The sequence below is a fragment of the Canis lupus genome, chromosome 34, assembly GCF_048164855.1.
Source record: "Canis lupus baileyi chromosome 34, mCanLup2.hap1, whole genome shotgun sequence".
In the NCBI taxonomy this organism is placed as follows: domain Eukaryota; kingdom Metazoa; phylum Chordata; class Mammalia; order Carnivora; family Canidae; genus Canis; species Canis lupus.
The window spans coordinates 10,320,565-10,337,331 of record NC_132871.1 but is presented as its reverse complement, the minus strand read 5'-3'; the positions used below and the strand labels follow the sequence as shown (position 1 = coordinate 10,337,331).

The following is a 16,767-nucleotide window of genomic DNA, read 5'->3' as shown; positions in this document are numbered from 1 at the left end:
ATGATCATGATTCCTCCTCTAAGATTTCTCTACTCATTTTCTGGCATGTCTGAAATTTCCACTCTAGCAGTTACACGTATGGATAAGAATGTATCCTCGGGGTTACTGTCAAAAACAGTCTTGGATGATCAGATTCACTAGTTATTCATCTGCAGGTACCTATAGATACTTTGGAAGTGGGAAGATTCTGAGGATGGAGAGAGGTGGAAAATATCTGGACTAAAAAAGCCAAGATAAGAAGCTTTTGCACAGCAAAGGATACAGTCAACAAAACTAAAAGACAACCTACAGAATGGGAGAAGATATTTGCAAATGACCTATCAGATAAAGGGCTAGTTTCCAAGATCTATAAAGAACTTCTTAAACTCAACACCAAAGAAACAAACAATCCAATCATGAAATGGGCAAAAGACATGAAGAGAAATCTCACAGACGAAGACATAGACATGGCCAACATGCACATGAGAAAATGCTTCGCATTACTTGCCATCAGGGAAATACAAATCAAAACCACAATGAGATACCACCTCACACCAGTGAGAATGGGGAAAATTAACAAGGCAGGAAACCACAAATGTTGGAGAGGATGCGGAGAAAAGGGAACCCTCTTACACTGTTGGTGGGAATGTGAACTGGTGCAGCCACTCTGGAAAACTGTGTGGAGGTTCCTCAAAGAGTTAAAAATAGACCTGCCCTACGACCCAGCAATTGCACTGTTGGGGATTTACCCCAAAGATTCAGATGCAATGAAACGCCGAGACACCTGCACCCCGATGTTTCTAGCAGCAATGTCCACAATAGCCAAACTGTGGAAGGAGCCTCGGTGTCCATCGAAAGATGAATGGATAAAGAAGATGTGGTCTATGTATACAATGGAATATTACTCAGCCATTAGAAACGACAAATACCCATCATTTGTTCGACGTGGATGGACCTGGAGGGTATTATGCTGAGTGAAGTAAGTCAATCGGAGAAGGACAAACAGTGTATGTTCTCATTCATTTGGGGAATATAAATAATAGTGAAAGGGAATATAAGGGAAGGGAGAAGAAATGTGTGGGAAATATCAGAAAGGGAGACATAACGTAAAGACTGCTAACTCTGGGAAACGAACTAGGGGTGGTAGAAGGGGAGGAGGGCGGGGGGTGGGAGTGAATGGGTGACGGGCACTGGGTGTTATTCTGTATGTTGGTAAATTGAACACCAATAAAAAATTAATTTATTTAAAAAAAAAACCTAAAAAAAAAAAAAAAAAAAGAAAAAGCCAACAGGGCAGAAATGAGATTCTAGGGCTGCGGGTGATAGTCACGGAGTCCAAGTGACCTTTGAGGAAGGCTAAGCCTGGACCTCCAGCCAAACCACCCAGTGCACACTTCACCATTTTATTGGAGGTCAACCTTGGGCCTGTCAGAAATTCTGTAAATCTAGCTTGGGTTTTCTCCATGTTCTTCATGTCCTTTCCCAGTCACATGAGTAGGGGACCCGTCAGAGAGCCTACTGAGCAGGTTCTGGGCTGAGTCTTGGGAAGAGCATGTGCTTTAGGCGAGAGATTTGAAACCGGGCGCTGGCTCTGTCACTTACTAACCCCCAGGGCGCTATCCAAGGCACTTAACCTCCTGAACTTCAGTTCCATTTCTCACAGTGTGGCTGTGAGCAGAAGTTAGGTGCCAGAGAGAGATGTTTAGTAAATGTTCACATTGGAAGAAAAGAAAAATATCTACAACTATCAAACGGAGCTCTTTTTCACAGGCAAAAGCTTTCATCAAGATGCTGTTAAATGAATACAAAATGAGAAGGAGTTTGCATAGCACGGATTTGTTAGATTTTATGTTTTGTTACAAACTGTAATTGTAAGAATTCACCTAGGAATAGGCATGCTTTCTCAGAAAACCTTTTGTGCTGCTACAGGATCATTTTTGCCTACTGACATTTAATTGGTTATTTAAGGAAGCTGGCTCTGGCTGGAGCCCCAGAGCATGTGTCAGAACTCATCACCTGCTGGGTACTCTGAAACAGATGGTCGGCCTCTCTGTGCTCTAGCTTCTTCTTCATGTCTGAAAACAAACTCAAGGCCACTGCCCCATCTTACGCATTGTCCATGGGAAATAATAAAGGTGATAACTGACTACTTTCCTGTCAATTGAGTGCTAAGTAATTCAGGTGTATACACATGTTAACTGTAGATGATATGCATGTATTCACTGTATAGTATTTTTAACTAACCTGAGAAATACACGCTCCCTCCTCAGGCCCAAGCTAATTAAGAAGGTATGCATGCCAACAGAAGAGAAAAGCATACTGATTCTGTTCCTTTCACCCATTAACTAGGTTCCCCAAGCAAGAGAGTGGACAGTTTGCAAGCTTCCGTAAGTTTATTTGAATGGCCAAGGGGCTTATCTTCATTTCAAGATAGTCTCTGGGCCATGGATAACCTTAAAATCATGTTCAGCTTGGTGTCTTTGACTTACAATTTTGGTATAATTTTTAAGTGTTAAAGGAATCGTTTATTTGTCAAGTGTGGTTGCAGGCTGGTGATAACAAGCCCCCCCCCCTCCCCGCCAGGTTCTCTCAGGTGGAGGGACACAGGCACATCCATCTAGAACCTTCAAGGCTCTGCCTGGCACTGGGTTGGTCAGAAACACTAAGGGCAACCACCGTCCAGGCTCTCCAGGGCTGCTGAGCCGGCTGGTGGGCCTGCACTGGTCCTTACCTGAACACAGCTGGGCGTCCGTGTGCACGTCCACAGAAGTGAGTGTCAACACTTCGTGGATCCTCCTTGGAAGAGAGACACAGCCCTGAGTAGCTCATGCCACGTCCGGATGGAGAAGCAGAGTAACGAGTCAGTGATTCTGTGTCTCTCCTGATCCAGTAAAGGTCTTAAGAGTTCGGCAGAAGAACTAGGACTCTCTTCTCAAATGGACCTCAGTACGAATCCTAACTCCGTCACTAGCTCCACCACGACACCCTGTGATCACGAGCAAATTGTCTAATCTTTCGGACCCTGTGCTTCCTTACCGGTAAGATAGATATTTAGGAACAGAGTTGCATGAAATAAAATGCCTGGATCAAATTAAGCGACTCTGTAAATGTTTGTTTTCTCTTTCATTATAAAGCCATTGGATTTATTCAGGATTAGGTACAGTTGCTTAAGTTAGTGTTTTCCACGAAACAAGTGACATTAACCACAGCAAGACATTCTCCCTTAGTGACTGGACAGAGATTCACTGACAGAGACAATGAAAGCATATTTGGGCGATGATCCTTGCCAAGTCTGCTTTGATGTTTTTGTTAGACAAGAGCAAAACCAGATGGGAGTGATGAGATGCCTAAGCTGGGTGCAAAACCATGAGACAGAGGTATGGTTTCCACTAGTGTCTGCCCACCGCAATATTCTGCGCCCTCCCCAAGTTACAGAAGAATCGGGTGCTTCTCTTCAAATCCCACAGATCACAGAGCTCCTATCCAGACCCCATAAGTCCTTTAGCAAAAGCTGACTCAGGGTTAAAAGTGGAACCGGGTCCTGAGCATCTGCTTTGGAGGCCTCAGATAACACTCTGGCTTATCAAGTCTTGATCAGAGGGAATGCCAGAAACACATGGGAAGGTCTTGCCCCTCTGACCTTCCCATCATAATATTTGGAAGCGAGAGGACCAGGGGCGATTTAGGGGGGGCCTGGAAGAGAGGTTAGTGTGCCTCAGTTCAGTTCCACACACATTTATCAAACCCATTCCTAACGCCAGACGTGCCGGGAGCCAGGGTGGAATTAGGAACATCACAGAAACCAGGAGGCATTCAGTCTCTGGAGCCAGGTTGCTCCAGAGCCCCAGCATCTTCGTAAATTCACCTTCACACATACGGTTTGCACATTCTGTCCTCTGTACGGGTTATAAACTGACCCAGCAGAACACAGGCATCGTGATTTTGGGTTGTTTAACATGCATGAGCTCACGGCGTCCCAGACATTGTACAGAACTTGATCGCAGTAGTTTAAAATTCGGTTTTGCATCAGATCTGAGACCCCCACGTGCCCAATTTAAAGATAGGTCCAAGGAATATGGTAAACTATGCAGGGGGAGGATGACGTGTGGTAGAAATTCATAATAATCTGAATCGAGGAACTGATGTGAGGATCCAACGGGAGGACTCGTGAAAAGCACCTAATTCAGTGCCTGGCTTCTTGTCATTCCCTTAATTCCAAATAAGCATCATCAAAATTTGTATCAAATCAGTGAAAAGTTGCTCCAAACAGGCCAGCAAGACCAGGAATTCAGTTAGGCAGTAACTGATAAAATTATGGAATCCCTGGGTTAAAAGAGATTGTGAAAGTTCATCTAACTCCTCCTATTGCTAGCCTAGATCTGTCTCTCTTACTGCTAAGCCCAGTTTTCTTACCCTGTCTAAGCAGATTCAGGTTGAAGTCAACTTTTGATTTTACTCTTAATGAGTGCCTATAATCAGAATTCCATCCAGCATTTTTTTTTTTTTTAAACAAGCAGCATGTGCTAGCCAGGGAAAGATGTTTTTCCTCTAACTTCACAGCCAAACTTCAAACAGAAAGCGTCCTCATTGAAAGACTGGCCAGATGCAGGTATATATCTCTGGGAGTTGTCCTGGTTTCTTTTTAAATTAGGCAATGAATATACTTCTTGACATGCACACACAAGATTTGTGGCAAAAACACCTTTCTTTCATGTAACTGATTTTCCTTTAATCCCAACCTTAATGTATATCATTCTTGATGCATAATCTCAAATGGGCTTTGAACTAGCGAATGCTAACTTTGAATAATGAAGAAAGAGATGACAGTTTACTTTATAGCTGGGCTCAGGATATGGGAGGTTGAGGGCCATAGAGGTGTAACTGCTCACCTTTCACCTTGGCATCAGCAGGTAAAGTCCTAGAGGGAAGTGATTAGTAAGAGGTGGCAGCAAGTTAAAACCCCCAGGCTGAGCGCTCCCGACACATTTGCATTCCTTGGTTTGGAAGGCAGTGTTTAAAATAAAAAACCATCACCAAGACAGAAAAACTGCTATAGTTATATCACAGCACACTGAGTTGCAAACCTTTTAATGAAAGCCATAATTCTTCGGTTGTCTCCATCATACTATATTCTCATGCAAAACACTTTAATGCCCGGTGTAAATTACTTTAGACTTTCTTAGCATGTATTGCATTTTTTAATCATGGGTGTTCAGTTCTATTTTCCATTTGGAATCTGGGAGAGCAATATTGAAATGAAGCCAGATGAGTTCCACACCTGCAGCCTCCCCTTCTCTGGTCTCACTCTCTCCCCTATCCCTTCTTCTCCTTCCCCACAACGTCAGTTCCTCGTGCATCCTCAGTTAGAAGCTCTTGTCCAGACAAGGGAACAACTGCAGCCTGTGCCTGAACAGGATGTTATGCAGGGGTCATCAGAAATGCTCCAGCCACCGTGCACCGGGTCCATCTACACGGAGGTGAGGTGCGCCCCGCAGAGCCCTAGCCTTCTCACTGTGGTCTAGGTTAGAATGGCCACACAGAATCTTTCCATACTCATCTGCCCTCAGAGACAGACTCCACTGAAGAACATTTTAAATCATCATGTAATATGCGAGGGCCCAGAGTCAATGCACAGAGGGTTGGTGTTGCCTGCAGCAGCCTCTACACCATCGGGGAGGCCATCTCACTGAAACACCAGTTGGACTGAACCTTTCTTGGCACATGCTCTCATCTTCTACTTCTCTCTCAAAGGCAGAATTAATCATTCCTGAGCACTTCCTTAACCTTGCCCATCCGCCTTCATTACGGCAAGCGACACGGTGGCCTAGCGACGGTGCGCGATGTCTTCCTTGGAGAGCTGTAAGCACATCTGGGGTGCAGATTCTTTCAGCTAAGCATTGCAGGGCACAGCACAGGGCTGGTCTGTCATAATAGGTGCTCAGTCAAAGTTTGCTGAATAAATATATGTCTTGTAGAGAAGGATGTCAGATTTATACACTGCTATTTAAATCAAGTGTATTTTCACTTCACAGCCTCCAAATTGTGTAATGAAAGTAGGAAATACTCCGTGCTGGTGATAGAATTCTGTATTCTGTAGTCTGGAAAATATGTAATGATAGTAAAACATTGACTGTGTTTATCCATTTTTAATTCAGGAGGTTGGCATCATGGCTGCATTTGAGAGATTTTTGGGGGGGAGCAGGGAGTGAAAATGTAATATATCCTCTGCAGGATTCCTCCGTTTTTCCCTGATGGAAAAAAAAAATGCAGCTTTCACTTATTTATCTATAAGTTTTGCAAGGTTCTATTTTTTCAGCTGGTTCTTCCTATCCAGGTTCAGGGTCTAAATAGGGGGTTGGTCCAAGGTTAGCTAAAACACTGGATAAAATGAGTGTTGGCATCTGTCCCTGTGACTATTGATTCTGGGGCTATGCCAGGTCCCAGGAGATTGGAAAGATTCCCTATCTGAGGCTACTTGGCTACAAAAACCCTTCCTCCAGCCCTTGCCAACTAAAACACAGTAGGAGCAAATGTTGTGTGGCAACTGGGTATAAACACAACAGTTGGAATGCTTCAGAAAGAAGTCTGAATTTCCTGGTTAAGTGTATTCAATGTTAAAACAACAATAACAGTGTTAAAAACACATTTGGGGATTGTTAGAATGCCTTACCCACTGATTCTCATTATTACTCATTGGATACACTGATGTCTCCGAGAAGTATTTCCTTGGGGGATCATCTTGGAAGCTATGTCTGCAGAGATTTAGGTAAGGTAAAATGGATTCAAATAGGCCCCCAAAGGAGGCAAATGCAACATTGGTTAAACCAACATCTTACCCGTGAGAGTGGAACAGTGAAAGGCAGTGTAGAAGCATGGGTCCTACTCGTGGCGATGGTTCCTACAAGCTCTGAGATCTCAGGTAAAGCCTGTCTCTGGGTCTCCAGTGTGCTCATCTGTAAAGTGGGTAGGTGGCTAATGGAAACTTCTGAAATGCCTTCTAGCATTGAAGCTCAGTGAGCACTGCGGCTCTCCGAACTTGACCAAACGTCCTTAGCCCAGCATGCTTTGTGTCTGAGTAGAGGGCAAAGGCCCTTCGTTTTTAAATCATGGCTGTGGTGTTGGCACAAGAACCGAGAGCCTCATGAATTGTTTACCCAAGGGCTACCTAGTGGGGAAGGACCACTGTTATGGGTTGTATGGCATCCCTTCAAGAAAGAGGTGTTGAAGTTCTAAAACCATGTTCTGAGGAATATCACCTTATTTGGAAACAAGGTCTTTGCAGATTTAAGCAGATTAGGATGAGATCATCAGGGGGCACACTACCTGGATATAACTGGCGTCCTTATAAAATGGGGAAATTGGACACCAATTTAGAAGGAAGATATGTAAAGAGACCCCAGAACAGCCCGAAGACAGAGGCAGAGATTATGTTGCCACAAACCATGGAATGTCCAGGGCTACCAGAAGCTGCGAGAAGCAAGGGAAGACGCTTCCCCTGTAGATTTCTGAGGGGGCGTGGCCCTGCCAACACTTGAACCCCAGACTTCTAGCCTCTGGATCTGGGAGACACTGCCTTGCAGCAGCCGTGGAAAAAAGTGCAGAGCCCCTCAAATCTCCCGAGTCCTTGTCTATCTGGCTTCTTCACGGGAGAGAATGGGTATTTTGCCCAGAGTGCGTGTGATTTGACATTTTCCAGATGACCTAGTGGACAAGAGACAAGCAGAGAAGGGGAGAAAGGGGGAAAGAAAGAAATTGGAAGGATAACTTGTTAAGGAAACAGAGAAGTCTGGGACCAGGGCTGGTATTTCACTCGTACGCCTGGAACGGCCTAACCCCTAAAGGATTTCTGTGTGAAGAGCCATTGCCCTGAGCCCTCGGAGTGCTCCATTGCCAAGTCCGCTGCCTCTGCTATCGGGTTGCTCTGTCCCCTCCTGGGTGTCCTCCAGGATTCCCCCCACCACCCCTGAGTCCAGCCAATGGAGGGTTGACTCCTGTCCCTGCAAGCGTTCTCTGGATTCTGCCCCAGGGCTCCCCCTGCCATAGTCCCTTTGGATGGCTCAGTACTCATTGTTCATAACATCATTTCTAATGGGGAACCTTGTGCATTGGGATTGCGGTATTGGACTCCGTGATGATGGGAAAACATGCAAGGGAAGGAGGTCAAACCACAGGTTACTGCGGGGAGTTGAGGAGAAACAGGCTTATGAGAGATCAGAGCAGCAGGAGGGAAGACAGCCAGGAAGCAGGGGCTCTCTGCAGCTACTACTGTACAGTTGGGATATTGCTTCCCCTAAAACTGCCTCTGGCCTTCTGACCCTTTTCCTGGCAACCCACCACTGATCCATGAGTAGCGGAGAGGGGTGGAAAGAAGGAGAAGGAGGAGTAGGGCAAGTAAGGGCCAGAGCAGGTGTCGGGGCAGGTGACCACCTGGTGATGCTAAGCATGGAGGCTCAGGTGAGCTGACAAAGCTTGCTCACAGGAAACTTCTGTGTCAGTCAGTCTGGCAGGCCATAGAGTGGATAGAGACATCACTTCTAACAGCAGCCACCCTCTCATTTCTGCATCCTCACCCACTTAATCCTCACAAGACCTCTAATATTTAGGCATTAACACTAATTCTCATTTTGCAGGCCAGGAATCTTAAATGCAACAAACTTAAGTGATTTACCTAAAGGCCAATGGCCAGTAAAGAATGGAGCCAAGATTCAAAATCATGTGTACTTGCTTCCAATTTCTGCACTCTTCACTATTAGTCCTTCAGTCATCTGTAGAGAGGTTATCTGGCCATGTGTGGCTCAGAGGCCACTCTGATCTAAGAGTGTGTCATGTGTGCTATCACCAATCCCAACCAAGTAAAATCATTTGACCAAGCCAAAGGGATTTATGTAGTGATAAAACCTTATACACTTGGATGTGATTGATACCTAGTTGTACACATGGAACAGGGTAAGCTTAGGGTCCTCTCAGTCTGCCATCTTCCCAAGCTTCTCTCCTCAAGATAAAATCTTACAACAGTGAATGTAAATTCCCACATGGTCAGAGACTTCTGTCCAAGTGACATCATTTAATACTTATTGAATGACTATTGTGAGTTGAGCATAGGATGCACTATTGTCACACACTGGCATTTCTCAAGATTTCTGTATTAAAAACAAAATGGGGACTATTCTCCATGGTCAAGAAGTGATCTTGAGAGATTAGATATTATTCTCATTCTAACCCTATCTACACACCAATTGGATATAAAGGAGCATTTCCCAGATATAATTCAGATTTATGGGTGACATAAATCAATTATTCTTAAATAAGATTTGCCTTTATCATCCAGCCAACTCTGGAGGATTCTTAACTCTTTATCTGTGTTTACCCCATCAACTCCATTTGGTGAACACCACCCAAGCATGCTCTCAAACATACCACCCTTTAGAAATCAATGTAAATGTAATTCTACCAACCTCAACAAAACTAATAAGATCTGAAAGGTCATAATGGTACCAGACATGCTATGAATAATAGCTATGAATGCAGCTCAGTGATTGATTCAACCAATGGCAATGAAGGTTCTAGGAAAAATGAGCTATTTAATTTTCTCCTATGCCCTAGCATGTTCTAAAGCCCCTTAAATTTGGGTTTTGTTCTCAGGCTCGCCATGTTATCATTACATCATTATTGGAGCCTGCGCAAAGAAAAAATTGTAAAAGTAGAGAAACTCGATTTCATTGTGGGCCCAGTATGGTCTCACTCTTGTCATAGAAAGACCTTAAATCATCAAAGTGCATGTTTGATCTATACCCCTCAGACACATCCGTATTACTTTCACAAGATTGCCATAACAAATTTCTGCAAACTAGGAAGCAGAAAGCAAGAAAAAGATGCTGTCCTGGAGACCAGAATTCCAAATTCAAGGTGTTGGTTGGATTGCTTCCTTCGGAGGACTTTAAAAAAGAATCTGCTCTATGCTTCTCTCCTAGCATCTGGTAACTCCAGCCATTCCTTGGCTTGTAAATGCATCACTCAGACCCTCCTATCTCTGTCTTCACAAGGCCATCTTCTTATAAGAACATGAATCATGTTGGATTAGGGGCCTCCATTTCTCTAGTATGACTTCACCTTAACTTGTTACATCTAAAATGGCCCTCTTTCCAAAGAAGGTCACCTTCTGAGCTATAGGAGGTTAGGACTTCAAAATATCTTTTTGGAGGAGTACGGTTCAATCCATTGCAATCCATTGCAATCCAAAAAGAAAACAGAGTTCACAGCACTATAGCTATTAGGTTACAAATCAGACTAATTATTTACCCAAACAAGAATACAGAACATGAAAAAAAAATGAAAAAAAAAAAAAAAGAATACAGAACATGGAAGTTTTAGTTATAAGTAAATAGTTTAACTTGATTATATTTTTACTTTTTAAATTATAAAATAATTATAAAATATGCAAAAAGAATACCTATAATGTATGTATACTATAGAAAGGGCAATAAAATGAATATTGGTGTACCTGTCAGTTTAAGAAACAGGACATCGTGAATAAAATGAAAGCCTCCATATGTCTCTACCTAATCTTATTCCACTTCTTTCTTGGTGAGAAAGAGAGACTAGGTCCCTGCCCTCATGAAACTTACATTTCAGTTGAAGGAGACAGACACAAAATAGACACAAAAATGAGAAACAAAATAGGAAAGGAAAGTGCTTCCTACAGCATTAAAATAGGGTGATGTGATAAAAAAATAACTGGATGGCTACTTTGGACTGGAAGTTTAGAGAGGTTTCTTTGAGGTGGTGACATTTAAGCTGTGATCTGACTGAAAAGAAGCAGTCAGTATTCTTCCTGTGAAAACAAGGAAGAAAAGCATCTAGGACCAGGCAGGAGAAAGTACAAAGGCTATAAGGCAAGACAAGCTGGCAAATAAAAGGCCAGGTAGCTGGGACTTAGCAAGTGAGGATGAGATAAACTCATAGTTCAGAATGTGCCATAAAAACCAGAATAAAGAATTTAGATTTTGTTGCGAGAGCGATGAGATACTATCAAAGTTTTAAGCAAGGACATAATATGATCTGATTTATGTCTCAGAAGCCGTGGTTGCTATATGGCAGGGGCAGAGGAGAAAATCAGGAAACTCAAAACTAGACTAATAATGGTGGAGTTGAACCACATACAGATTTGGAATGTGCTCTAGAGATAGAGCCTACAGGGCTGCTGCACTGAATGTGGGGAATAAGGGAAAGAAAATGATGTTGGATGCAACTGAATGGACTGAGGTGCATTTTAATGAGATGGGAAAGATTTGTGGAGGAGCAAATTTGGGGAGGTGTAAGTTACAAGTTTACTTTTGAAAAATGCCTGTAAGATAATCTTGCGAAGATTTTGTAAGGCAGTTTACCATATAAGTCCTTGAATCTTTGTTTAAAACTAGTCTCATTCCTCATGAAACACAGTCAACTCTACATTAGTCAAGACACAGTCTCTCTGGTCAATTTCCTCAGCCATTTTCTTGTGGCCTTCTTCCCCTTTGCTTCTTGCTTTTTAACTACTCAGTCATTCACCAAATGTTTTCTAGTACTTGTTATGTGGATGAGCATCTATCATTCAGTAGACATTAAGTGGCTCTCTTTGAATATTTGTAGAATAATTGAATGAATGAGTGAATGAATGAGTGAATGGGTCAATTAATATATTGCTCAGGTTGTCTTGAAGCTTAAGTTTTCAAGGTCGAATAGTCTAGTATAGGAAATAACACAGGTACATTAAAAACCAAAATACAAAGTAAAGGGATGCCTGGATGGCTTAGTCAGCTAAGCATCTGCCTTTGGCTCAGATCATGATCCCGGGGTGCTGAGATGGAACCCCGCATGGCAGGGAGCCTATGTTTCCCCTCTCCTCCCCATTTGTGCTCTCTCTCACAAATAAACAAATAAATAAAAATCATCAAAACATACAAGTAAAGGGGATCCCTGGGTGGCACAGCGGTTTAGCGCCTGCCTTTGGACCAGGGCGCGATCCTGGAGACCCGGGATCGAGTCCCACGTCGGGCTCCCTGCATGGAGCCTTCTTCTCCCTCTGCCTGTGTCTCTGCCTCTCTCTCTCTCTCTGTGACTATCATAAATAAATAAAATTAAAAAAAAATACAATTAAAGAGGTGCCTGGGTGGCTCAGTGGTTGAGTGTCTGCCTTCAGTTCAGGTCACGATCCTGGGGTCCTGGGATCAAGTCCTGCATTGGGCTCCCCACAGGGAGTCCCTTTATGTCTCTACCTCTCTCCGTGTCTCTCATGAATAAATAAATAAATAAAATGTTTTTTAAAAAGTGAAAAGTAAAGAGTTGAATAGGAAAGTTACTAATAAAAGATTGTGGGCTTTTAGAAGAAGATATGCAATTCAGAAAATGTGGTATATTCACATGATGGAATACCATTCAGTACTGAGAATGAAGAAACAAAAACTACATGCAACATGAAGGAATTCCACAAACATAGTGTTGAGCAACATAAACAATACAAAACCCAATTAAAACCACACACTGTATGATTTCATTTATATCAAGTTCAAGAAAGACAAAACTAAGCTATCGTGTGAGAAATCTGGATAGTGGTTGGTTACCTTGTGTAGGGGGGTTATGACTGGTAAGGAACGTGAAAGGAATCCTGGGATTCTGGTTATATTCTGTTTGGGGGGTTTTGCTTATATGCATTCACTTCATTAAAATTCACCTATTCTTACTCTTAGGATTTGTGTACCTTTTGAAAGTATCATATGTCAAGAAGTGTAAACTGTCCGAGACTTACTCTGCTTGCAATACTGCCACAGTTTTATACATGCTGGCAGATGACACGATACCCCTGGGTCAGAGACAAAGGAGTGGATTACTCAGAGTACAGCAAGCAGCATGAGCTGAACATTTGCTCTCATGGCCCCTGCTCCCACTCCTCAGAATTGCACGGGGAAGGCTCAGATGGATGCTGTGTATGCAATGCTTTGTGTCAACTGAGGAACCCCAAGCTCAGAAAACCCAAACCTCTCATAACAGGATACAGGCAAATCTGCCCCACCTCCATGGATGGACACCATATTTTTGTTATACTAGACAGTGATCAAACCTGTCCTCTGCTTAGGAGGGAGACACTACCTTCCAAGGCTGTTCTCTACATAATCATCCTTGAAAAGACAGTCTGAACAAAAGCTATCAGTGCTTCTCTGCTCACAAGGCATGCAGAACCGTGAGCGACCCCTGGAGGATTATCTCCCAACACGTTGTACTTCAATAAAAAGTTTATATTTAAAGGTCTTATTTGGGCATGATCCAGATTAAGGGAAAATGACTTTAATGCAAGGAACAGTGCGTGGATGAGCTTTAGTCGAACATAGTGTTTTCCAGACCTAAAAGGTCTTCCAACATGGGAAGATGAGGAAAATGAAACTCAAATGGCCAATTTGACTGTCTTTTTTATTGCTCAGATAAAGGTTTGTGGAAGGAAAGAAAATCATATTAAAGAATGAAACCAGACTTTAAGGGATCATCTGTGTATTTCATTTACCTTTTTCCCTACTCCCCCAACTGTGCAAGAGTTTGGATTATTTAGCGTTCAGAGAGTTTGAAAATATTTCCATCATAATATGTGCACAGTTCAGTAGATTTTATTTTGAAAATAAAATAAGAAATACAGAAAATAATAAACTCAAATGCCTTTAAAAGTTTTTTATTCCCGTAATTGAAAATTTTAAACCAAAATTATATTGGTCCTAATTAACTTTACTTTGAAAGACAAATCTCTAAATTCCTCTTGTCTTATTTACAATAAATCTAGATGACTCAATAGCATTTAAGCAGAAATGTGATATGCTTAACGCTTAACATTTTCTTAACATTTTCTCTCAGAAACATCCATTTTTATGCTACCTAGGTAAGAGTGTGGAAGTGAATATTAAAACCTCATAACCATATTTTGGTGCTGATGCTGCATTTTCACGTTTTATGATCTATCTTGAGCTGTTTGACTGAATGGCAGTCTGCTGTTTAATCAAGAGCCATGTGTTATTCTATATAAGTGTACTGTATTATAAAAGTGAATGTAAAATTAATTTCAGGATATATATGTTTAATTACATAGTCTCATGTTACATATCTGAATCAAATTGTGCATTGCCTCTTAATAGCTTGAAAAAGTTTGGATTAATTTAAGCAATGAAGCTTGAAATCTTTTAAAGGAGGCTTTTCTTAGATCATAACTCAGTTCTCAAAGTTGAATCCTTTGTGGTTTTTTCCAATTTAGCCCCTTGGGTGGGGAAGTAAAGAATATGACATTTATTGAATGCTTGTTTTGTACCAGGCGATGCAATATATGGCTTACATACACCACCTTGTTTCAAAGTCTAACAAAATTCCATAAGATGAATGTAATTCTTCCCATTTTACACATGAACAAAAAAATCAAGAGTAAACTACTTGAGGTCACATGAGTAAGTGGTGGAATCAGGATTTGAATACAAAGCTGTAGGCCTCCATGGTAAAATCATTTTTTAGAATATTACTTGCATATGAGAAGGAAAAAAAGAAGGGTGAACGTATACCACTATGCTTAGCCGTGGTTGGATTAAAGTTAATTTTTAATTCTTCATTTCATCATTCTGTATTGTCTGAATTTCTGATAATGTTTGTTTGTTTGTTTGTTTATTTATTTAAATATAGTATAGGATTTGAAATGACCTTGAGAAGTCATTCAGGTTGAAATGGTTAACTGTTAAGGGCTCCAGAGGCTATATTCGTATAGTGTCTCTTGACATGGGAGGTTTGAATCAGGCAGACTTCTGAACGCCCGAGTACTGAAGCTGTGTCTGGGGACTGGAAAATCATGGGGTCATAGTGTGTTTCCCAGAGACCTCGAAGGTCAAGCATAGTCTGAAGGATAATCAATTCAGAGCTCTACTCCAAGCCAGAAAGATTCTCGAGAACCTTGGACAGCTTGATTACTACTAGGTCAGGTAAGCAGGAACTACTCCTGCCTACTTACCACTACCACTTTAAGAAAAATTTCTCTAATAGCTATTGAGATTCATGGAATCATTTCACCCACTCCTCTAATAAAAGTGTGGACTTACTATTTATTTACCAAATAACCCTTTACTCTATATGTATCCTTGTAACAGTTGGGCAAGTGATTATCCACCACCATCCCTTAAATGTATCATTCCTTCTCATATTTCTGAAGCTAATTATTTATATGAAGGTATGGAGATAAAAGTCAGCTGGTTGAGTATAATAATAATGCTATGGTGTGCCACCCAGATTCCTCCTTTTGGACCAAGGTCCAAAAAGGTCAAAGTCATTCCCCCTCTGGCTTCCAGAAGTATCGTTTTGCTGGCAGCTCACGGTTGAGACCCTCCTCAGAAATTGCCCTTGACCAAAGGAAGCTGCCTTGCCCAAGCTTAGCTGCTTCCTCAGGGGTAGCCCACATCTAATGCCTAGACTATAAGTGGGCACAAAGCCCAGCACCCTTACTCCAATTTGGGGGCATCTCTGAAAGGCCATCCCAGCTCCAGACCTCCCTGTAAAATCGCCTGAGGCTCCTGTCTCAACCTCATCACAGTGTAACTTGCCCTTCTTCCCAATCCTCCTTCTCTCAATCCTTTATAGGCATCTCTCCTAGGAGTACTCACCAGTGAGCATCCTCCATGTGATTTTCTGTCTGAGTCTCTTTTCCCAGGAACAGGACTTAAGACTCACCTACCTCCATTTCCTATGCCCTCGGGGCCACCATTCCTTCCCAGCTGAGCTCTGGCAAGAGTAGCATCCATTTTGAGTATCACATTACCCGTACCAGGCAGATCCCTTCTTAGAGGAACTGAGTAAGGAGTTAATCACACAGACTCACATAGCAAGTCTGCTCAGAAAGGGTCTCTACACCCTGCTCTCCAAGCCCTGGGGTCAAGAGTTGTACTGCTGGTTAGCTTCTCACTGCAAATCGTCTCTATGGGGTCTCAATAAAGTGAGCACTGGTGTCAAACCAAACTCCGAGACTGTCTGCGGTTCTGGACTTCAGAGGCCATGGGTGCACTGAGAGATCAGAGCGGAGAGTTTTCTGTAGTAGCAGCCAACTACAGTAGCAGTGGTAAAACAAAGCTGTCCAGTCTGGGATGGAGCAAGGACACCACCTCATAGGTGACCTTCTGGAATCCAACACCTGTCTCTTGGGCTGAGCTTCACCATTAATCACATACAAGGAACCACGGTATTGAAACAGACCCTGTCTTCTCTGGGTTTGGTGCCCGGGTAACTTGGCATCCTCCTGGATTTTTAAACATACCATGACACCCACAAAAGCCAGCAAAGTTAGAAAGAGAAGATGGCTTCAAAGGACACCACAGAGAAATGTGTCATCTCTTTGGAGCAACTCTTTTTATAAAAAATATACTGGAACAGATTGCAGCAGGACACCCTGGTCAATAAAGACTTCAGAATATAACTCATGTAGGGGAACATTTTCCTTAACATCAGAGTGAGGTATTTTCCTCAGTACTGCAATGATTGTTACACATTTTGTAGACTCCCCCAGAACTCTCTCTAGATGGGATCTGCTAACTACCATCCACATTGATGCAAACAATTAATTGGCTCCAGGAGAAAAATATTTAAAAATCATTGAGAATGGTGGGTCTCTATCCTGCTAAACTTGTTTCTCTACTTCTCAGATATAATTTCCTCGCTTCGGCATTCAAAAAGAATTTACAATATGAAATAATTTCATTCAACTGGTAAATTAATTTATTTTTATGGAGATAAACTTTGTAGAGA

At 42.3% G+C, this 16,767-nt stretch overlaps 1 long non-coding RNA gene across 9 annotated transcripts in view; it reads right to left on the bottom strand.

Moving 5' to 3' along the window:
* LOC140624410 (uncharacterized) overlaps nucleotides 1–16,767 on the bottom strand; it is a 373,398-nt gene that overhangs the window by 69,509 nt on the left and 287,122 nt on the right. For 6 of the 9 annotated variants that reach the window (XR_012023892.1, XR_012023893.1, XR_012023891.1 and 3 more), the window contains one exon: nucleotides 2,711–6,227. The exons of 2 other annotated variants lie outside the window; for them this stretch is intronic. This is a non-coding gene — a long non-coding RNA (uncharacterized lncRNA). The remainder of the gene's footprint in view (nucleotides 1–2,710; nucleotides 6,228–16,767) is intronic. One more of the 9 variants, XR_012023889.1, reaches the window with a different exon arrangement.